Source organism: Felis catus, chromosome A3 (genome assembly GCF_018350175.1).
Source record: "Felis catus isolate Fca126 chromosome A3, F.catus_Fca126_mat1.0, whole genome shotgun sequence".
In the NCBI taxonomy this organism is placed as follows: Eukaryota; Metazoa; Chordata; class Mammalia; order Carnivora; family Felidae; genus Felis; species Felis catus.
The window spans coordinates 107,171,540-107,195,289 of NC_058370.1; the positions used below are offsets into that span (position 1 = coordinate 107,171,540).

General features: G+C 40.9%; 2 long non-coding RNA genes across 3 annotated transcripts; one reads left to right on the forward strand and one right to left on the reverse strand.

Moving 5' to 3' along the window:
* The first annotated feature begins 1,187 nt into the window (after positions 1 to 1,187).
* On the forward strand, positions 1,188 to 16,542 carry LOC123384545. Its single transcript, XR_006595795.1, has 3 exons — positions 1,188 to 2,162; positions 9,674 to 9,775; positions 16,138 to 16,542. It is a non-coding gene; the product is annotated as an uncharacterized LOC123384545 (long non-coding RNA).
* LOC109498273 lies at positions 13,443 to 22,512 on the reverse strand. Of its 2 annotated transcripts, XR_006595793.1 has the most exons (4): positions 21,195 to 22,512; positions 18,698 to 18,774; positions 17,838 to 17,995; positions 13,443 to 14,270 (listed from the first exon to the last, which is right to left on the reverse strand). It is a non-coding gene; the product is annotated as an uncharacterized LOC109498273 (long non-coding RNA). The 2 variants fall into 2 exon arrangements; XR_002155015.3 differs by lacking the exon at positions 17,838 to 17,995.
* Between the last annotated feature and the right edge of the window lie 1,238 nt (positions 22,513 to 23,750).

Consider the following 23,750-nt stretch of genomic DNA (forward strand, 5'->3'; position numbering starts at 1 on the left):
GTAACCACTAAAATTTAACCAACTGACGTTTGGTAAGTGTTCCTCACACATGACATTAATACAAAAGCTAAGTTGTACTATGGTAATCTAGGAGGGTTGGGAATCAGACAAATATCTAAGCTACTCCAAAATGGTTATGGAACCAAAAATCAAACGGAGCTGATAACAGCTAGCTGGGATTACAACAGGGATTGCATTTCAACTTAATCTTCTTATCCTAAAGCAAGTATATTGTATCTGAGAAAAGGGAGTGAAAGAAAAGAATAAAAGGAAGATGCTCAAGAAACTGAGAAGCACAAAGGAGTAAGAAGGTAGGCAATGAGAAAAAAGGAGAAAGGAAGGGATCCAGGGAGACAAGGAGAAAGCAAGAAACAGTCACAGCAACTTGTAATCAAACAGTAAGAAGTTTCTAATCGTTTCCTCTTTCCAGCTGCAACACTTGGGCTCTGGACCATCTTTCCTGTTACTTCTCATACACTTTATTTAACGTCACTAGGGACACTGCAGGCTGATGTGTCTGCCTCAGGTCCTCTTCAGAAAACTGAACAATTATGAATAGGGCCATCATAAGAAGGAAAGGATGGCATACCACGGGCCATTATTAGTGAAATAGACACACGTAAGTCATGTTCTGTAATTGTTACTCAAGACCATTCATGTTACAAACCAATGTTCCTCAACTGTGGCCACATGTTAGAATGGTCTAGTAAGCTAAAAAGCAAAACAAAGCAAAACAAAATAAAAAACCCCAAACTCCACCCCTAAAGATTCAAATTTAATTGGTCTGAAGTAAGGAGGCCTTGATATTTTGTGGTTCTTTTGGTTTGTGGTTTGTTTTTTGTTTGGTTGGTTGGTTTTTTCTTTTTCTTTTTTCTCCTCCTCCTCCTCTTCCTCCTCCTCCTCTTCCTCCTCCTCCTCCTTCGCCTTCTTCTTCTTCTTCTTCTTCTTCTTCTTCTTCTTCTTCTTAACTTCCTACATGATTATAATATGATCTGGAGCTTAGGACCACTTTTACAGAAAGACAATTTCCGAAGTATGCTACATGCATATTTATTGTTAAAATAATTAATTTTGATTTTTGTGAACTATTAAGCTTTTATTTCCCTGAAATCAAGGGGAATTTTCTGAATGCTTTGATCTCATTCATCTGACAGCAAAAACAAAAACAAAAACAAAAAAACACTAATTGTTTCTAACACATGTTCAAGGCACTGTGTGACAACTTTTGTATCTTATTTTGTTTCATTTTAGCCACGACCTTACAAGGACCTCAAGTCAACCTTTCATTGCATTTCTCAAAAGGCATTTTAGTGTCTTGTCTGCAATTGGTACTATGCTATTTGTATGGAATAAAAATTGGTGGGTATTGAGCCTATAACAACCCCATCCTTTTCTCCCACATTCATAGAAGAAAACTTACCTATTCCAGAAACAGAACAAACTGTTTACGGCTATTGTCTTTCTCTGGTCTGCTACGGATGAAGCTTCTGGCAATATGAATCACTCTGCCTTTGAGAAGATGCAGTGAGCATATACATACCTTCCTAAATCCTTACATCTTATTTTAAAAGACTGTTAACATTCTTAGTTGTCATCACAGCAAAGCTTTAAGATTTCTTCTGTTTTCATAATCAAAATGCCTCATGAAGCACTTGAATGAATGACGGGATTTCCCGAAGACAAGTTCAGGCACTTCTGATAATAGTCCCAGAATAGAGATGTTGGAACCAATGAGTGGAAAGAATCCTGGAGCTGCATTTGGAAGATACAGACTAAAACTGATCTGGAATGCTTCCAGACTGCATGACCTTATGCAGATCATTTAACCCTTATGATTCCCAACGTCTTTGGAGATGGTAGTTTTTGCCCCAGTTAGCCACCAAAAGACACAGTGAGCACAGAAGAGTTACTCTTTGGAGGCACATTTTTTCACTTTTGAAAAGAACAGTGCAAATGGGTATGTTTGTTCCCCTTCCTCCTGTCACTTGTTTCCACCCCTCTCTGCAAGGTGCCCGGAAAGCACCAGCACTGCTGACCCAGCTCTGTGGGAACAGAAGATTCCAAGTGGCTGAGCAGGTCACCCGGTGCAGACAGGTGGAGGACAGAGATTGGCCTGGGATAAAGGAACCAAAGAAGACAATAGGCTGAAAGAATCAGAAAAGGTAATGCATGTCTCCACCATGCTTTCTAGAATTTCTTTTGCAAAACATTGAAAGTATTTATTTCTTGTAAGGATATATATCCTATTACACCTGGAAGTTTCCTTTATGGAGTAATCAAAAGCTTCTCAGAAGAAACAGAGGCAAGGCTAACCAAAAGAGACTACAATAGGGAGCTCATTTAAAAATACTAAACCGTATTGGGAGAGAAAATCAACACTTCATCCCCAGATGCTAAAAACACATGACAAGTTATGACCAACAATACAGTACCAGGAACAGAAGGAAGGAAGACAGTGTTAGGAGGCCCAATATGCTTATTGACATTTGTTTGCCTCACTCTAAAGGAAAGAGGATGAGGTAAAATACAACGAACATGTTTCCAGCATGCAATCACAAAGTAGCACGAGCCCAGGGAAACTTCTTACATGTCACTTAATTCTGCATATTAAATTAATCATGAAATAGTAGCTACTTCCTGGCAACGATAACTATTGGTCACAAGCTGTCCTGTTGTTACCTCAAATAATTTTCAGTACATTTCACAAGGTGATTACTATTTCATGCCTTCCCACCGTCATCTGCAGACTGGAAAATAGAGACGCCAAGAGGCAAATCACCAAGTGTACTGAGTCTAATGCATTATTTGTTTGCTCTTTATTTATTATCCTTTCTTCCCCTTGGAATCAAAGATTTGCCTGGATTTAATAATTAACCATAGAAGACTACACTTTTTCTTCTAAAAATTTTTTTTTCTTTATTTTTGAGACAGAGACAGAGCATGAGTGGGGGAGGGGCAGAGAGAGAGGGAGACACGGAATCCAAAGAAGGCTCCAGGCTCTGAGCTGTCTGCACAGAGCCTGACATAGGGCTTGAACTCACAGACTGTAAGATCATGACCTGAGCTGAAGTCGGATGCTTAACTGACTAGCCACCCAGGCACCCCTGCACTTTTTCTCTTAATGAACAAATCATAAAGGCAAAAATTGAAAAAAAAAATCTATTTCTATCTCTTTGGTTTCAACTAAGTAAAAACTGAGGGACTTCTGTGGCCCACACTAAATTCTTCTTATAGCCAGAAAATCATAAAAATAAAATTCTCAGAGGAAAGAAGCAGGTTTCTAAATTAATAATAGAAGTAGTTATAATTATTATTAAGGGAATCTTCTTTTATTAGGAGAAATGAAACAGCAGTATATTTATTCAATTAATATGTGTGTTACAGAATTATTTTAGAATCCACGTTTATTTGGGAAAAGGTATAACGCCTTTAACAAAAATACTTTTATTTTGCAGTAAGTATAAAAATAAAAATGTAAATGAGTAGTTTATGTAATTTCTAATGCTAAAATAGCACCGAACTGTATCACTGGTGGTATTGACAATCTTAATTAAGAAGTCATTTAATGATAATGTTAACAAATCTGGCCAATTTTTTGAGTCAGACTGACACTACTCAAGACACAAGCCTAACTGGTGTTCCCTCAGTAAGATGCAGAGTAGAATCTGTAAAGGAACATCTGATGCCAGTGATGAAATTAAGGTCAAGGACTTGGCAAAATATGTTATACACTGTAACAGATGTTCCCAGATGAAATCACATTTCTATTAAAAACTATACAGATGCTCAGTTGATAGAACCTAGAATCTCAGAACCGTAGAACCAGAAGGGATTTTTAGAGACTAGCCATTCCCATCATCTTAAAGTTGAGGATGCTGGGGCTCCTGGGAGGCTCAGTAGGTTGAGCGACCAACTCTTGATCTCAGCTCAAGTCGTGACCTCACAGCTGGTGAGTTTGAGCCCCGCGTGGAGCTCTGCGCTGACTGTGTAGAGCCTGCTTGGGACTCTCTCTCTGCCTCTCTCTCTGCCCCTCACTCACTCATGTGTGCGTGTGCTCTCTCAAAATAAATAAACTTAAAAAAATAAAATAAAACAAAGTTGAGGAAACTGACACACAAAGCATTTAAGTGATGAGCACAAGGTCCCACGGTTGGTTATGTATCCAGACTAGCGCTCAAGCCCTTTCTATGATTCCAGGTTGTCTGTAACTATGACAAATGAAGGGACGTTTTTAATATTTTAGTTAAAAACATATTTAGGGTGAATTATATTGTGTGGTGAGACTAGAGACAGGAATATCAACCCAGACCATTGTACCTTTTGGATCTTCCCTGATTCTTGCTCTTGGATATTTACTCTTACGTTACACAGTAAATTGTATTTACCCTTAAATTACTCTTCTATTTCCCCCTAAAGTACAAATCCCAAGGAATGCTACCATGTTCCAGGCCTTAGGAAGACGCCAAACTAATATTAAATCTGCAACACATTTTTTTTCAATTTCAGTAGTACTATTAAAGATCAGCAAATACTAGCACCATACTAGTGTGTGGGTGCTGCCTAATGCAGATGATGGGTAAACACTTTCTCAGTTGTTCTTTCACAAAATTTAATATTATCCAGAGTTTGGGTGCTCAGAGTAAACTTCTGTGAATCGCAAAAGATGTGGCAACAAATGGGCAAATACCTAACACTACCAAAATAAGAAGCACTGTAGTGACCGTCACATGCTTTTTCCTTCATAGAGAAATCAAGTGGACAGTGACACAACACACGTAGAGAAAAAGCGTGTAATTCTGAGATACATACAACTTCTCACTTGTGAATTGGTAAGACCTTATCACAGAGGGGGAATGTGAGTTCTATTATAATCTCTTTCATCACAGCAGGATTCCGGGATTCACGGGATACCGACCCCAGCTCTTCACGGACCAACTGGGATAGATTTTGTAGAGGAGAGACACCAATAAAATGAGAATGAGACTAACTTTAAATTTTTTTTTCAACGTTTATTTATTTTTGGGACAGAGAGAGACAGAGCATGAACGGGGGAGGGGCAGAGAGAGAGGGAGACACAGGATCGGAAACAGGCTCCAGGCTCTGAGCCATCAGCCCAGAGCCCGACGCGGGGCTCGAACTCACGGACCGCGAGATCGTGACCTGGCTGAAGTCGGACGCTTAACCGACTGCGCCACCCAGGCGCCCCGTGAATGAGACTAACTTTAATCCCAATAACAAAGATGCAAAACTAATGATCTCTTTCCATTCTAGCCAATGGCAGAACTGGCTATTGTGGCCAATAACCTAGAATTTAGCATGGACTCCTTACTTGTACCCATCCCCCGCCTCAAAAGAAAAAAAAAATCATTCACCTTTATCAAGACTACATCTCACTATCTTAAATTCACTTCAGTGGTTCTCACATGTATGGGTTTCAGAATCCCCTGGGGAAACTGTATTGGTACAAATGCAAAGGCCCATGAGCCCTCCTACATCAAAGGGCCTGGGCCTCTGTGGGCTTTACTAACCATCCACACGATTATGGTATGCAACAAATGTGAGAAACACTACTTTAGGGTATGCTCTTAATTTTCCTCTCCCAGATAATTGCACTCGCTTCTTAATTGTTTTGCCAGACTCCAGCTTCCTTCTGTACCAATCCACTCTTCAGCCAGTCAACAAACCTGAAAAAGTCCAAACTTAAAAAAAAAAAAAAATTAATGGCTGATAATCACACTTGAGAGTAAGTCCAGATTTGTTATGCACTCAACGCCCCTCAAGATTTGACTCTTGTAGGGGCTCCTGGGTGGCCCAGTCGGTTCAGCATCCAACCTCGGCTCAGGTCATGATCTCCCAGTCCGTGAGTTCGAGCCCTGTGTCGGAATCTGTGCTGACAGCTCAGAGCCTGGAGCCTGTTTCAGATTCTGTGTCTCCCTCTCTCTCTGCCCCTCCCCTGCTCATGCTCTGTCTCTCTCTGTCTCAAAAATAAATAAAATCATTAAAAAAAATTAAAAAAAATATTTGACTCTTGTAGTCTTCTCCAGCTTGATTTATCATCACTCCCCCTTAGGTGCACAGTGCCTTCCTGGAGTCCAGGTCATTTACCATCATTCACATACTCATTCAAAAATTATTTATTGAGCTCTTAGCATAAGCACAACACTGGAGCTTATACTGTGGATAAAGTGGTGAAGAAATAGAAATCATACCAGTTCTCAAAAAGTGAAAAATAGGCAAGTGAACATACCTAACTTCATTAGAATTTTAATAGATGCTCGAAAGAGTAGGAGGTTGTTACAAAAGCATATATGATGGGGGCCTCACCTAGTCTGAGGCTTTTCAGAGGTAGCTCCCTCAAGCAAGGTATTTTTCAGCTAATGCTTGAAGTTTTTATAGAAATCAAAAGATAAATGGCAAGAGGTGCAGAGGGGCCTTTAAACATAGGGAACAGAATGTGCAAAGGTCCAGTGGTGAGAGGAGAACATTTTCAAGGAACTAAAAGAAGGTCATACAGTGGTACATCCTATTTGTGGGGAGACTTTCCAAGATCTCCAGTGGATGGTTGAAAGTGCAACTGTACTAACCCTACATATAATATGTTTTTTCCTACAATACATACCTATGAGGAAGTTTAATTTATGAAGTAGGCACAGTAAGAGATGAACAACTCTTAATAGCCAATAATAAATAGAACAATTATAACAAGGTACTGTAATAAAGGTTATGTGCATGGGGTCTCGGTCAAAATACCTTACTCTGCTCTACTCACCCTTCTTTTTCTTGTGATGACGGGAGATGATAAAGTGCCTCTTTTACTATGATTTGCAATATTGAAAAATCCATGACCTAGAAGTGTAAAACAAAATGAAATTCAACCTATCCAATATCAAGAGAAAGATCTTTCATATTAACACACATAACGACTATTGATCTCCAGAGAACCTATGTGTCAGGGATTAGAGGCTAACCGATCTCATCACGTCATACTATCAAATCTGTACGTGGAGGACGCTGTAATCCACAACCTTCTGGAAAAGAGCCTACGATGCAAAGAGGAGGTAACAGACCCTACATGACACAGACAGAAAGTGGGAAGCCTGGAGCTCACGCTCAGGTCTCGGGCTCTACGGTTCTCATTCACCCCTTAGTGTGCTGTGAGCCTAATGAAACAATGGAGCTGTATTTGGGGCTGAAGAAGTGGATGATGATCTCCATGTTCAGATACAAGAGTACTAATGGGAATTTACTCTCTTTTCTAATTAATTGAGAAAAAAACATGTCAGAAGAGATGGAAATTTTGAGTTAATTGGTTCAGGGAAATGAGATAACTTGATTGAGCAAGAGTATGGGATAGCCAGTAGATGTTTATTAGAGAGGGAAATGAGCCTCACCTAGAGTCCTGGGGAAAGTCCTGGCGGGCTGGGCCTGAAAAGCATGGTTTCCGCAGAAGGGAAAGAGTGGAGACGAGATTGCAAAAGGAGATACTCAGCCATGAGAAACTGTTTGTGGCAACATGTGCTTTGCAAGTCTGCCTTCCTGGCAAACTTGAGTTTACATCATCCATCTATCTCCTTGCTTTATTAACTCATTCACTTTCTTCTTTAATTCCAAAAGCAGATCTGATTGTTTGCTACATAACTTGCACGCCTCTAGGTGCTGGCCATATAAAGACATAGTGGCACACCCTTTCCCTTCATAGAGCTGTTTTATTTTTTTTAAGTACATTCAATTGCGGAGCACAATGTGGGGCTTGAACTCACTGAGATCAAGACCTGAGCTGAGATCAAGAGTCAAGCCCTTACCTGACTGAGCCACCCAGGTGGCCCTTTCCTCATAGAGTTTTACATCCAGGGGACAGCACAGAACCATAAACCAGAACGTGTAATCTTACATGACAAGTCCTAAAATAGCTGCTAAGGGTGATTTGGAGACAAGGTGGGCGGGGGGGGGGGGGCAGGAATATTAAGAAGTCAGAAGGAGTATTTTTCAAGAACTCAGTCTTGAAGAATGGGAATTAAATGGGTAGAAGAGATTAAAAAGGTTTTAAGTAAAGGGGTGCCTAGGTGGCTCAGTCAGTCAAGCGTCCGACTCCTGGTTTCCGCTCAGGTCACGATCTCGCGGGTTGTGAGTTTAAGCTCCACATCAGGCTCTGCACTGACAGTGCAGTACCTGCTTGGGATTCTCTCTCTCCCTCCCTCTCTCTGCCCCTCCCCTGCTCATGCTCGCTCTCTCGCTCTCTCTCTCTCTCTCTCAAAATAAATAAATAAAACTTAAAAAAAAATTAAAAATGTTTTCAGTGAAGAGAATGGTATCTGGGAAATTCTTGAGGACAGAGGCAAAGAGTTTGATAGGACCAGAGCAGAAGATGCTTGTGGGCTTGAAATGGAAGATGAGACAAAAGAAGCAGGCAGGTGCCATGTCACATGAAGGAGCTTGGACAGCAAGCTGGGGATTTTGAGAGAAACCACAAAGCTCTGGGAAGCCACTAAAAGATTTAAATCAGCAGAGTGATGAAATCAGATACAAGCCTAGTAAAGATCATATTGGATGCAATGTGAGAAGAAGACAGGAGGAAGTCCAGGCAGGAGGCATGGAGACCAGTTGGAAGGCTGGTCCCAAACCTGAGTGATTGGGCAAATGGTTATGGATGTGGGAACACAGGACAAGCAGTAGACTGGATTAGAGAAAACGAGTTTCTATCCCAATTATTTTTCCACAAATTCCCATCATCCCTTCTTTAACATATTAAGGAGAAGGAAAAAAATATATATAATTGGTAAAGAATGGATTTGGTTATTCTGGTGCTTATTTTTTGGCCCCAATCTGAATGTAAGCTTCCAGGGGACTGCGTTTGTTGTAAATCCACAGATGCCGGAGACCTGAACTCAGAGGGACCCTGGCGGGCAATGTTCTCACCCCGTTCCCTCCGGTCTCCACTCCTCAAGATTTCAAAATATAGGAAGGCACTTCTTCACAGTGACTTTATGATGATCTTGGATGGGTAAAAACCTAAGCCTCTGTCAGGAATAAAGGAACTCATTAAGAATATGGTTTTTACTTCGGTGCGCTTACCTTTTGCCAAGTAGTGTCTGTTACGCCCAGATTCACATTAGCAGGCAGCATGAAGGAGAGAAAAGCAAAGCACCCACCACTTTGGAATGGATTTCTTACCTTCTTCACTGCGGATAAGGGGCATTATTGATCCGATTCGGCTAGGTCAATTAGCAGAGCAAACAGATTCCTAGACTGGAGAAAATGCTAAATGACTTTTGTCCTTGACCTAGAGAAATTACCTGGGCAACCAGATCTTCCGTTTCTATGTCTCCTAAATGAGCCTGGTAAGTGGTATACTATCCAAAAGAGTGAGTCTCGAGCCCAGCAGATTTTGATGTGGTTTGGGAACCACTGCTCCATGTATAAAGATCGTAGGGAGCTTTTGAAAGCGGATATATTTTATCTGGGCTCCCTCCCTCAGAACGGGATAAGCACAACCTAATGTGAGATTCAAGCAAAATGTAAAAATATCTCCATAAATGAATGTTAGTGGTTTCAGGAAACTATAATGCTGCTATAATAAATAATGCTCGATAACAAAAATACTTGGTTATTTCATAGTATTAGTTGCATGAGGAAACAGCCTTAATTATAGCACTTTCATTTTCTTCTTGTATAGCAAGCAGGAGTCTCTGGTAGCAAACATAAGAAGCCAACTCTACAATCAAAGGAGAAAATAAAACTTGTGGAAGGTCACGGGGGTGACTCATGGGAATGAAAGGTAAGGTGAGAACAAAGCCTAGAAGACTAGAAACATTGGACTCCAGGGACATGGGTAGTAGGAACCAACAGAAGTCTCCAAAGGGGGCAGTTGGAAAAAGTAAAATTCTTATCAAAGCCAGTGCTGTTAAAAATGATGTTCAGGGAGTAACGAGCCAGCAGGAAAAGGAGCGATGTTTAAGAAGAAGAAAACGTGCTTTGGAACTTCTGAGAAGCAGTCATTCAAAATGCATAGACTTTAGTTCTTCAGTTAGTGTTGATCCCTTGATGAATTATACTCATTTAAACCTGGAAAGAGCCCAACAAATATTCTATATAAAGAACATACCTTAGAAGAAGACAGCATGAGGAATAATAATAATGTTTTAAACCTGGCGGTGCTACCTTGATTCCAGCAAAGTAATGAAAGAACAAAAAACAAAGAGGAAAAAAAGAAAAGAAACAGGTTGAGTTGTGCGATGATAAACTTACGAAGGGCTCACAAGTCACACTAGGTCTGGGAGGCGGGGGGCAGTGAGGAGAAGGAGGTGGAAGACGAGGAGGAGGAAGAAACCTACCTTTTAAGTGGTAAAATAAAACTTAATTTTGGCAAAATTTATAATGAACTAAAATTTAGTTCCTTTCAATGTGTGTCAAATTTTCTTAAAATAAATGCCCTTACAGGGCCATGAATGATATCCTGCCCCACCCAATGGATAATTTGACTTAACGGCTGTTTAGTTCGACAACATTTTCAGACAATAATTCACATCACACTTTAGTGTTCATTGTCACCGAATTGAATCCAGAAGTCTTGATGATATGATGATAGAGTTTATAGGACCAATGTATGAAATGAAGCGTGTCATTTTCCTAACACCACAGTAAGAAGAAGTAAGTCTCTTTCATTGTGAGACCTCGCGCTCAGTCTTACGCTTATTAACCTTGTAGGTTTAGGCAATCATTCTGACCTTTTTACGTTTCCATCTCATCATACAAAAGGAGACTATTACCTTATTACCAACGCTGCTTATCTCATAGGATTGTGAAGTACATGGGGCACAATGATTGACGGTAAAATCACTTTGCAGATTCTACAGCACCTTGTGAATGCAAGGGTTAATTGTAGATACTTTGACGTATTACTTAGTAGTAAGCTTCAGGAAAAGAATTGTAATGTTTTGGACTCCTTGACTAGAGGCCGTAAAAGCAACAGTCAGAGAATTCACGTACATCACAACCTTTTGAAGCAACATTTCACAAGCCAAAACAACTTTCCGTTTGTTTGTTCTGAGACAGAGAGAGTGTGAGCAGGGGAGAGGCAGAGAGGCAGAGGAAGAGAGAGAATCTTAATCTCTGCACTGAGTGTGGAGCCCTGTGCGGGGCTTGACCTCTTGACCATGATATCATGACCTGAGCCTAAATCAATAGTCAGACACTTGACCAACTGAGCTACCCAGGTGCTCCCAAAACAGCTATTTTGAAGAGTTAACTTCAAGGTGCTAAATTTATATCGTAACCCTTAAAAAGAAGTCATTTATGTCTGTGATATATGTATCTCTATACACCATTTTTTTTTGAAGGCCAATGTGAAACATCACTAAAAAAAGCTGCAGTTGCAACACCACCTTTGCTATGATGGCGCATGAGCATAATTAATATTGCATACAAATGCCGTCCCTAAGTATTAGATAGCGAGCTCACTGCCGAATTGTTCTGAAAATGATAGGGTACGCTTCTTTTAGGTTAAATCACTGGGAATTTTTTTAATTGCCCTTTAATAGAAATCATACGATATTTTTAGCCTAGAGAAAACAGAGTCTGTGGGAACCACCTTCTCCCACCCATGTCTTGGCAGTGGGAACTAGTGTCTCAGATCAAGACTATTTACTGATCCCCATGGTAACAATGTGCTCTTTCTTGCATAAATCCTAATATCATAAGGACCTAATGGTTCTTTAGTATGGCATCTCAACCCCAAAATAACTATGCTGATGTGAAATATAAATGCTCTAAATAGAACATTTTTTTAAATTAAAAGTTAAAAACTATTGCTATGATGCTAGAAAGTTTGATGTAGCCTTTTCAGTAGAAAACAAACATTTTGGAATGAACCCTCTGCCATTTCTGAGTATGGACGCTGGGCCTTCAAAGAAGTGATTGAGTTGGGCCTTTCAATTTGTTACTTGGCAGAGGATCATGCGGGCAGGAGCAATGTTGGGGTTGGGGCTCTGAATAATGTCCCCATACCCATGCAGCAACAGTCCGTGAAGACACTGCCCGGGTGCATGGGCTGCTGGGGTCTAGAGGTCATTACCCTCTTGTTTTCCAGGCTTAACAAGAAATTAAATCCCTAAAAGCTTCACCTACCCTGAGACCTGCTTACTCCGAGGTTGCTAGATATATTAAAGCACAATGGCTAAGATTTCAAACAATAAGAAAGATTAATCGCTTTGGGATCCTCAAAAGAAAAATGCTGTATGAATACCAACAAATGGTATATAAAATACATCTATTTTATCTCCTGGTCAGACCTGACACCTTTAAGCCTCCAGGATTACACGCCCGTGTTAATAAAAGTAGTGCTCTATGGAACGGACTTCCTTCCATACGACGACATTATAATTTTGTTCGAGAGAGTGTAGGTGGTGGTGGAGATAATTCTATTTTTCCTTTGACGGCTTCCCCTCCGATGTTTCAAATGCATTACTGTTTTCAAGGGCTTCATGGAACAAATAAAGTCACTTGGCATTGTCACGAAGAGGAGTGTTTCGATACTCTGGAGCCAAAGATTGTACTCCAAATAATGTGTTTCTTCCCTTGGCATTATAAAAGCAACCAGATGAAAAAGAGGGTTGCACATCTGAGTGTAGAAAGCAGAGAAGAGCTACAGCAAGGGTAAAGGCTGCCCAGGCTCCAGGTTGACTCCCCGGGTTTTAAAATAAGTGGTTTTTTTGTTTGTTCTTGGTTTTTTGTTTTTTTTTTTTCAACGTTTATTTATTTTTGGGACAGAGAGAGACAGAGCATGAACGGGGGAGGGGCTGAGAGAGAGGGAGACACAGAATCGGAAACAGGCTCCAGGCTCTGAGCCAACAGCCCAGAGCCTGACGTGGGGCTCGAACTCACGGAACGTGAGATCCTGACCTGGCCGAAGTCGGACGCTTAACCGACTGTGCCACCCAGGCGCCCCTGTTTGTTCTTGTTTTTGTGTTTTTAACTGAAAGCGTCTAATGAGAATGCTAGCTGGGAAAGATCAGGTGAAGGAACAAGTGAATGTTAATCCCCACCGAGGTCAGGAACTTTATTTTATCCGCGTTTGTATTCCATGTGGTGATTGGCCCATCAAAACCTTACACAGATATAGGCATGAAGGAAAGAAGGGAAAGATTTATGAACCATCAAGTGGTCATTTTTGTAATATAAACAGGAGAAAGATTTTTATTTTAAAAAGTGCTATTATTAAGATATCCTCCACAAAGCATACGTTTGAGGAATATTTCTTACGTAGTTACGTGTCTGTCTTTATGTGTCTGTGATATATCTGTGTGTGATACATGAAGTATGACTATAAATAATGAGGCATAACGAAACACATATTTTGGACAATATATTTGTGTTGAAATGGAGTTGAATTCAATCAGGTTATGCTGAGGTAGTATTGAAATTCAATATCAAATGTCGCGATTATAGATTGTTCAACAGAAAATATTTATTGAGCTGCTTCTACGGTCTGTATCGATAAAATAACAACACTGTTAGGGACCGGGAAGAATGAAATCACTTCGCCCATAGTCATACAACTCCAGAAAGCAGAGAACAACTTGGCTGGCTCTTGAGGCAATGCCCACCCAAGACCATTTAAAGTTGAGGCATTCTTACCTGTCCGTTGTACAATGTGACTTTGGAATATATTGTTTCTTTTTTTCTGAAGGAGCCTTTTGGTCATTGTAATTTCAAATCATGACGGCTCAGAAGCTGTCCTTAAGAATAAGAATAAACTGAAGAACTTTTTCCCTCCTCCACGGATAGTATCGGCGTCTACGGATGTAGTGTGACTGTGGCAGCAGAAAAAGACGTGACACAAGACAGGTTCTCAATGAGTTCAGACCTGGAGCCACTATTGATTGTGTTTGCACTTATTCTCAGCTGCAATCACTCAGTCTCACAGTTGGACAACACCTCTCGTCCAAAATAAACCTTCCGTTCTTGATTGCTCCGTATCAGGCAGCTGCCATTTCCAGCTGTTTCTTGATCAGAACACATTGCTTTAACATTTGCCTCTTTATGTGCTTGAAGCAAATGAACAAGCCCAGGAATATTTGGAGACATTTTATGACACGTACCAGTGTTATTTGACTCTGCAACAAGTTAAAAACAGATCACAATGACTAATGCCGACACGGAAGAACGGTTGTTTCCACTTACCTGTGTCTGTGGATAAGAAATATGCTGAGTTTTTTGGACCAGAGAGTTTCTCCTTCCATCATGGTTAAAATTGCACATGCAGGATGAAAAGACTGGAGAAAAGCAGAATGATTTACTGAACTTGTTGCCTTCAGAAAGCAATCTCATTAAAGTAGCTTGTAGGTAGTCCGACAGTATCTCAAATAAAATAAGCTCTATTTTGGAGAAATATATATCTTCGTGTAATGTCTGTGCATTTTTCTAAACACTCATCATGCCTTTTTCCTACGTTAATGCATAGCGTAGATGACATATACAATATTTTATGGGCATAGACGGCTGTGTGAGCCCCTGGGCACAGTTACTTTGTAAGAAATGCTTAGTAACATGCACTTTTGCAAAGTCTTTCAACTTGTCTTTGAACCAATGGCCAAGTGTGTTTGCAGAAATGCTTCCCTGCCTTCACAGCCTCATAGTTCTCTGTTTTACCCCTCAGTTCTTCCAAATCAGTCTCGTTCCAACTAAGCCTGACGGGATGCCTCCTCATTCATCAGTGCCTTTAAATCACCTTCTCCTGCAAAAATCACTAGGGTCCAGCTGCGGTGTTGAGAGAGAATTCCAACATTTTCTCTCTACTCCGGTGTCCAACAATTGCAGTGAAAATAACTTGTAAGCAATTTCTTCCCTTCAATCTCTTCAAGCTCTCCCTATACCTCAATGAAATATATGCAAAACCAAACCAAAACAAAAAAACTTCTTCATTATATTTTACATTAGCATTAATGTCTCTGCCTGTTCTCTAGTGATAAGCCCAGGGACATGATCAAGCTTAACTAGGCTGTCTACACAGGAAGATAGAATACACTTTAAATGATACACTATTACAATTAGTAAATCCTTTTAAACACTGATTTTTTTTTTATATAGTCAGTGTCTGGTGACAAAAAAAATCCTAATAACAGCAAAATCTGAGTAGATTAATATCCTTAATATTTTTTAAAATTTATTTATTTAGAAATATTACTCTAGGAATTTATTTAGTATAGAACACCGTATTAGGTACTATAAATAGATTATACAGTATATAATGGGCTCAGTTCCTGAAGTCAGGAATATTCTAATCCACTTACAAAGGAGAATCTACAGTTTCTGTTTATTTTTTATTTTTTTTAATGTTTATTTATGTTTGAGACAAAGAGAGACAGAGCATGAGCAGGGAAGGGGCAGAGAGAGGGAGACACAGAATGTGAAGCAGGCTCCAGGCTCTGAGCTGTCAGCACAGAGCCCGACACGGGGCTCAAACTCACGAACTGTGAGATCATGACCTGAGCCAAAGTCGGACGCTTAACCGACTGAGCCACCCAGGCGCCCCTGAGAATCTACAGTTTCAATAGAGAGCAAAAATAATTGAATACTGTTGATTTTGTATTCTTTGCTTTGTTTTTAAAATGTTTTTAAAATAGGACTAAACTCACAAGTAACTATGACTATACCATTTCTCTTGCTTTCTTCTACAGGGAGGTCCTTACATTCACATAAAGTCAAAAGAGTATCATTGGACACCTATGAAGGGTTTGAGACCTTAAAGCCCAGAAGGAATACGAGACCAGTTTGGGCTTTCTATTCTGTTGTTCAAGTGTTAATCATTGGAAGCACCTCCCCCCAAACACCCTCCAAAAATCTGTTTGCAAATAGTTTTTTAAAAATGATCCTTGCAGGAGGCCCTGGGTGGCTCAGTTGGTTAATCATTCAACTTCGGTTCAGGTCATGATCTCACAGTTTGTAGGTTCGAGCCCCTCATCGGGCTCTGTGCTGACAGCTCAGAGCCTGGAGCCTGCTTCAGATTCTCTCTCTCTCTCTCTCTCTCTCTCTCTCTCTCTCTCCCTCTCTCTCTCTCTCTGACATTCTGACATCCTGCTCACATTCTGTCTCTCTCTCAAAAATAAAAATAAATGAACGTTAAAAAAATGTTTCTTGCAGATCATGGGACATGAGTTCCAAAGCAGAGGAAGAGGGTTCATCATTTGCAAATGGCATAGAAGAACAAAATCAAACCCTGTGAAGAGCAAAAAAGAGATGAATTTACCCAAGATCATCTCCCTGGGTGCCACCAGCTCGGTTAGAGCTAAATTGTTGTTGATGACTTGAAAGCACCAGATCATGTAATCTGACATATGAGGATATACACCACAAATAATCAAATATTTTAATAATGAAAACATCAAATGAATTAAATATCCTTATTATATTAGAGCTATTAGAATTACTTAAGAGATAGGCACGCCTGGGTGGCTCAGTCGGTTGAGCATCCGACTTTGGCTCAGGTCATGATCTCACTGTTTATAGGTTTGAGCCCTGCGTCGGGCTCTGTCCTGACAGTTCAGAGCCTGGAGCCTGCTTCAGATTCTGTGTCTCCCTCTGTCTCTGTTCCTCCCCCACTTATGCTCTGTCTCTTTCTCTCTCAAAAATAAATAAATATTTTAAAAACTTTTTAAAAAAAGAATTACTTAAGAGATCTTCTAGAAGCAATCTCTGATGTTAAGCACAATGGTTCTGCATTTTCAAAGCCCTGGGAAGAATTTAAAATACAAGTGATCGTATAAGCATGCAGACAAGTTTTTAAACTAGCTGAAGCCCCAACAGTTCATTCTGAGGTGTGATTATACACTTCTACACCCCTCCTCCTCTTCCTTCTTCCCTTCTAACACATTAAATTTAATAGTGAACCTAGAAAGTAAGATGTCCCTTTAGGAGCAAAGAAGATATTAAGAATTTTCTTGCAGAGTTGGGGCACCTGGGTGGCTCGGTTGGTTAAGCATCTGACTTCAGCTCAGGTCATGATCTCATGGTTTGTGGGTTCGAGGCCCACATGGGGCTCTCTGCTGTCAGCACCAAGCCCGCTTCGGATCCTCTGTCTCCCTCTCTCTCTATGCCTCCCCTGGTTGTGCTCCTCCCCCCTTTCAAAATAAATACATAAGCTTTAAAAAAGAAGAATTTTCTTGCAGAGAGTGCCAAGTAGGAACCCACACACACGCTTTTCTTTGTAAACCTTTGCTTTCAAGATTCCTGTAGCATTCTATTATCATCAAAACTCATCAAGAAGGAAAATTAAGTCTCATAAAAAAAATCGCAACTTTGACTGTGTCGTAACTCCTCCACTTAATATACCCCAAACCAACATGCTAAGCCTGTCACTCAAGGTCCTTTGGGTTTCCTCCATCCCAAGCCTCAGCCCAGGTGGACTCCTCACAGGTAGTCAAACAGATTCTGTACCATTTTGCCTCTTGGCTTTGACTCAACTTTGTCCACCTGGAATTCCTGCCTTCTTATCTACCATTTGTTCACTCAGGAACTCGGGACCTTTGTACTTGGTCCTTGGTCTGTGCCTGAATCTGTGCCTGTCTCAGTTCTAACCCTGCTTCAAGAGTGAGGAGTCTAATTCCAAGCCATGCACTTGGAATGCATGAACCAATGCATTTCCAACCATGAAATCTTTCTTTCTCTCTCTGATCAAGAATAATTGATTGATCTATCCATTCCATCATTTATTTAGTTAAATATTGTATCGAATGCCTATTGTAGGCTAAGTCCTAATAATACAAGTGCAGGTGAAATCTGTTCCCTGACTTTGTGGAACTTGAAGCTGAATTGAAAAAGCAAACGGGTGAAATAGCAGTTACCCTAGAGTTATAGCGTGGGAAGGCAGAGTTGTACAATGTGTGCTCCAGATCCTCAACCACACTGGAAAGGCCAGCATCGTCCCGGAGGAAAGAGCAGCTGATCCGAGCCTTGAAGTTCAAGGAGAGTTAGCTAAACACAGAAGACAATGACGAATGTTCTACGCAGAAAGAAAAGGCGCAGGAAAATAGCATAAGAAATGTGAGGAAAGCCACGGCTTTCTACGTAGTCAGGCTGTGCATGCAGTACAGGTCACTGGAGGTGGCTTCAATGAAAGGACCTGGGTGGGTGAGTGACCAGAGACAAGATTAAGATGTGAATTGTAATTGGGAAACCTGGGGGGGGGCTCAGTCGGTTAAGCCTCTGACTCTTGGTTTCGGCTCAAGTCATGATCTCACGGCTTCAGGGGTTTGATCCCTGCATCAGGCTCTGTGCTGATAGTGTGGAGCCCGCTTGGGATTCTCTCTCTCCCTCTCTCTCTCTCTCTCTTTCTCTCTTTCTGCTCCTCCCACTGTCTCTGTGTCTCTCAAAATAAATAAATAAAAACTTTTTAAAAAAATATGTGAATTGCAAGTAAATTTTAAAACATCCCTGAGAACTAAGTTAAGCAATTTATATTTTATCCTAAACGTTTTGGGGAAGGATTGAAAAGTGTGGAGTGGGGAGTGGAAAAATCAGCATTGGAGTCTGAATGTTACCATCATCCACCCAAACACCCGCATCTGAAAAAAAAAATAAAAGCCCGCTTTCTGTATGAATTATGGTTTTATTTTTCTCAAAGAACAGGAAGTCCAGGGTGGGCAACTCGGTGAGGCTGTCAATACCTGAAGTTCTTTCTGCCTGTCTGGTCCAGCTCCCTTACCTCATGGGCCTTTGTCCTCTCCCTTGTCCCCTCCGGGTCACCACACAGCGGCTGCAGTTTCAGTCTTCAGGTTCATTCTGTGTGAAGGAAATAGGTGGGAGGGGTAGAGGGACAAGAGGGGCAAAGCTGACCCTGTCCCTTTTTACCAGATAAAGACACACTTTCCTGAAGTCTCACCCAGGAGACTCCTATTTATGCCTATTTGACCAGAACGTGTGTTACACGGCTGTCCCTGGCTGCAAGGGGCGGTGAAAAAACAAAGTTTCCCTTTAGGAATTCTAAAGTAGAAAAAGGCAAGGGAAGAGAGGGCACTGAATGGTCCCTCGGCACAGCCGCCATCTGCTGGGTCCGCCACTGAGCTACATACGGTCAGCTTTTTAAATACCGTGTCTTAAAAAGTAACCAATTAACTAACTAAATATCATATCTTCATTTCCCTCGGATACATTATTTTTATATAGAATATATATTTTTATACAGATAACACATTATTATGCATACGTATAATGTGTAGATACTATACAACATAAAATGCACTAATAAGTGGAATCTCTCTATACATTTATGTCAGATTGAAGATATATAGATAATAACATAAAACGTATTACGATATACACTCTACACACACACAAACCCACACATATGTCTGATTGAAGGGAGGGAGGGGAAGGTTTGAATGTCATAATATTTTGAATGAAAAAAAAAAATTGCCCCTCCCTGCTCTGGCCTTAGTGCTTTGCACAGAGATTACTCAAATCCAGAATCCCTCCAACTTGCCATTAGTACAGCTATTTTGTACCCTCCCCTCTTTTACACAAATTTGAAAATATACGCAAAGGAGAGAGGATAATATAATGAGTCCCCCAGCGACCAGTCAACCCCCCCGCAACAATGATCCTTTTGCCAATCTTGTGTCATCCATCCTTCCCCTTTTCCTCTGGAAGGCTTTAAGCAACCTTGTTCCATTTCAGTACACAAAAATGAATTATCTCTGCATACCTCGAGTTTATTTTTTCTTCTTCAGATAAGAGAGTCTATAGGAATTTTAACAGGACTGGGAACAAAAAGGCTAATGGGAAAATGTTATTCGGGAAGTCTCTCACATACGTGCGCGCACGCACACACACACACACGCACGCGCGTCACAACAGACTGAAAAAAAGAGAGAAATTTTGAAACAGAGAAGCCAAGTTTTCAGGAACTGGAAGGTTAAGTGGAGTTTCCACAGCCCCCTGGGGGGAGGACCTCTCACCTAGAGCTTTATTAGCCGCAGCCAGATTTCTCCTTCCCTACCCTTCAAATTCAGGTCCAGGTTATGCGTCTTTTAAAGTATCGCTGACACTTAATAAATGTAGCAATTAGTCTTCTAGTCGAATTTACATTCTTTAGCATTATAAAAAAGTTTTCTGAATCTCGAACTGTATGCTAGATGGTAGATTAGTAGGAATTGCCACAAAGTCCTAAACGAGAAGCTGTGTCCGGAAGAACCTGGCCTCTCCTTCTGTCTTGAAGACTTTGATCACTCTGACCTTCCGTTGCTACCTTATCCTTTAAGACAAATAATTCAGAGTGTTCACAGCTCGTCTTAACTAAATAAATACATTAAGTATGTAGGTATTCATTCATGTACAAATTCACATCCATTTGTCCAGACATTCATTTATACATTCACCATTCACTCAACATTTTGCAGGTCCTGTACATATCTTATCGCTGAAATCTTTAAGGATGAAGACCAGACCGTGGTAAGGAGTTATAATTGTGCCTCTGTTTTCATAAGCTAAGCAAACCCACATCCTAAAAGCTCTACGTGGGAATCAGGGGAAAAGTGATTGTTCCCTAAACGTCCGGGGAGTAGAAATGCCAATCTGAAAGCGTATTTCCAAAAAGGCACAGTGGCAGGACGGCGGGGTGGGAAACGGGCCTGGCTGGAAGGATCTCTATATGTGTATTTTTATCGTCCATGTGTTGGATGAAGCGGAGAGCTGCCAGATAGCTTCTTTTCCACAGCTTGGAGTTACTGTTGGGAACAGATCCATGTATGGAAGCGAAAGCCGAAAGGCACAGATAAGCAGAGATCCAGCTATGCAAACCATGTTTAGAGACACTTAAAGGACAAGCATCTCAGGTCCTCTCTTTCTGGTAAATTCGGAGCAGCCATCATACGGGGTCTTTTCTCACATCCAGCCCATGCGGACCGAGCAGCCCAGACTTGACGGAGGTAGGTGCAGGGCTTTTGTGATGAAACTTATCTAAAGGAGCATTCATGAATATTCCTTCCTGAGCTCTTGATGTCCTTTAAGGGAAGCTGCCAAATGATATTTTGGAAAAAAAAAAAAAAAAGACAGGAAGAAAGAAAGAAAGATTTGGGTTGGGGCTGGTGACTGAGAGGTATTTAACAGCTCTGCCTTCACAAGACAAGGCAGCTTGGTTACAGAGGGAAAGCGACAGCGCGGAATTCCTGCCAAATCTAATCCCTTTGTCCGGGGTCACTTACCCTTTGGATTTTTGCGGATAGGAGTCTTCCCGGATATTGCCAGCACCTTTGGAATGAGCCACAGCTTGCCGTGCGTTCTGATGCCGTGTATTTTAGGCTGGGGTTGGTAGGATTTGCCCTTTTCTTCGCCTGCTCCTCTGAAGCCAGCAGAAACTCACACGTGGGGCTACTTCTTCCTTAGACATGGAAGGGCTGCTCATAAACGACATTATTATTTTTGGCAGGGGAAGTCATTTTTGCAGTGTTTCTCAGCAGATCGGAGGTTGATTACATCCTGTTCAAAGATTCTTGGGTTGCTTTCACAAACACGGGTCTTGCGCAAGTGGCAATTGCTGAAGCCAGCTGAAGCGTTGGATGGTTCTCAGTGCCTCTAGCGTTTTTCTTTCTTTTGCATTAATGACTGGAAACAGGAACTTGAGGGGACACTTCCCCAAAGATGCTTGCAGCTGTCAGGGATGTGTTGGGAATAGTAGGTTGTGGCAGAGTCACAAAAGCCGTACGTCTCAGGAGTCCAAAGTAAAAGTATAAACGTGAAGACGAGAACAATAGTAGCATCTCTATGACTCTAGTCCATTTTCTGAAATACTGGCTAACTCTGCCAAATCTTATCGGTCACACTTCGAAATGCGACTCTGGCTAATTACCAAATTGTAACAATTAGACCGTTAAAGCAGTTCTTTGAGAGTTGTTGGCAAAATCTGTGAACTCTTGCCAAACACCTAAACGGAATCAAGGGACAAATTTACGGGTCACACATGTAAAATGTGTGGGTTTTTCCAAAATTGAATTAAAGTAATTTTTCCACGAGAAAAGGAAACGTAAATCCAGAATTTCTCTGGTTGAGAATAATGTGTCTGTATTTCAAGCAAGATTTGAACTCTCGTTCTTTAGGTTTTCAATCTTGTAATAGAGCAGGAGAGGAAAAAAAGAAAGAAAAAATTGGATGTGACTTTTCCTTTCCTGTTGACAAAACATGACGTGCAAAATGCTTAATAAACAAGTGTAGGAAAATAATAAAAATGGCTTGTAATACTGACCAGGGAGATGTTCTTTGGATAAATTAGATAGTGGGAAAAGCAATTCGCTTAGGGGTTGTAGATAAGATGACTCTCGTGAAGGGGTGATTTCTCTCAAATTGTGAATATTCCATAATACCAAAAAAAGTGGCAGAGAAGGAGAAAACAGGGTTCTTTTCCCATAATAAAACTTCATCATTGTTAAAATAATTATAATACTAAAGCATGGATGTTTTCATCAAATTATTCCTTTTCATATCTATTCACCCCGATGGCACGTGAAATTAACAACACATTCAAGCTTACCCTCTACAGATCTCTAAAATAGGCTATTTTATTCACCTAAAAATACTAATATTCTGATACTGAGAGAGAGAGAGGCAGGCGATAAACTTTGCTTTTTTTTTTAAACTAACACACACAAGGCGTTGTAACTTTCGCTAAAGTGGAACGGGCCTACAAAAGGGTGGCTTTTTTTTTTTAATTTTTTTTTTCAACGTTTTTATTTTATTTTTGGGACAGAGAGAGACAGAGCATGAACGGGGGAGGGGCAGAGAGAGAGGGAGACACAGAATCGGAAACAGGCTCCAGGCTCCGAGCCATCAGCCCAGAGCCTGACGCGGGGCTCGAACTCACGGACCGCGAGATCGTGACCTGGCTGAAGTCGGACGCCTAACCGACTGCGCCACCCAGGCGCCCCAAGGGTGGCTTTAAAATACTGAATTAAACACTACATACCAAGCAGCTTTTCCAAAGGAACAGTACAGCAGGAGTCTGGGCAATTTTCAATAAGCAAAAGGTTATTGTAAGTTATGTCACTGGTATTTGTGACCAGATGCAATGCATCTATGATGTCATTGACTGTTTTCTCATATGCTTACTGCCAAGTACATTTCAAGTATTCATTCCTCATGAGAAATGTCTGTTCCTGTTAGTCTTTAGTACGCAAATTTAAGAAGTGCAATATCAGTAATAAAGAGTGACTTATTGCTATTTTTTAAATAGTATGTAAAGATCCGTGAAAAAAAAAATGGCAAATACTCAACCTACTTGGCCTTTTGACTATGACTTCTTAAGCACTCAGTGATGACTATACATGTAGACAATCTTGGGGAGGTCATGACCTGAAGGAAATTCATGGTGACCAAGAGTGATAAAGAAGTTGAAATGTATCCTAAGAACACAGAGTACAGATTTGAGGCTCCTGTGTATATGACGGTGCCAGAGGGATAGCTCCTGGGCCAGGTCACTCGGGCTCCAATGAGCAGGAAGAGCAAGTCTTTTAGGGGCTTTGATGGGGAACAAGTTCCCTGAACATTGAGGGCGGAGTTTGTATGAAAGTGATTGGAGAGGTTTACTTCTCCAGAGGTATGAAAAAGGATTTTGATCCACAGGAAAGGACATTAAGTTTCAAGGAAATGATAGCATTGGACTACTTTTTAAAAATCCCCTGGGGGGGAAAAAAGACAGAGAGGGAAACAAACCCTAAGAGACTCTTTATGACAGAGAACAAACTGAGGCTTGATGGAGGGAGGGGGGT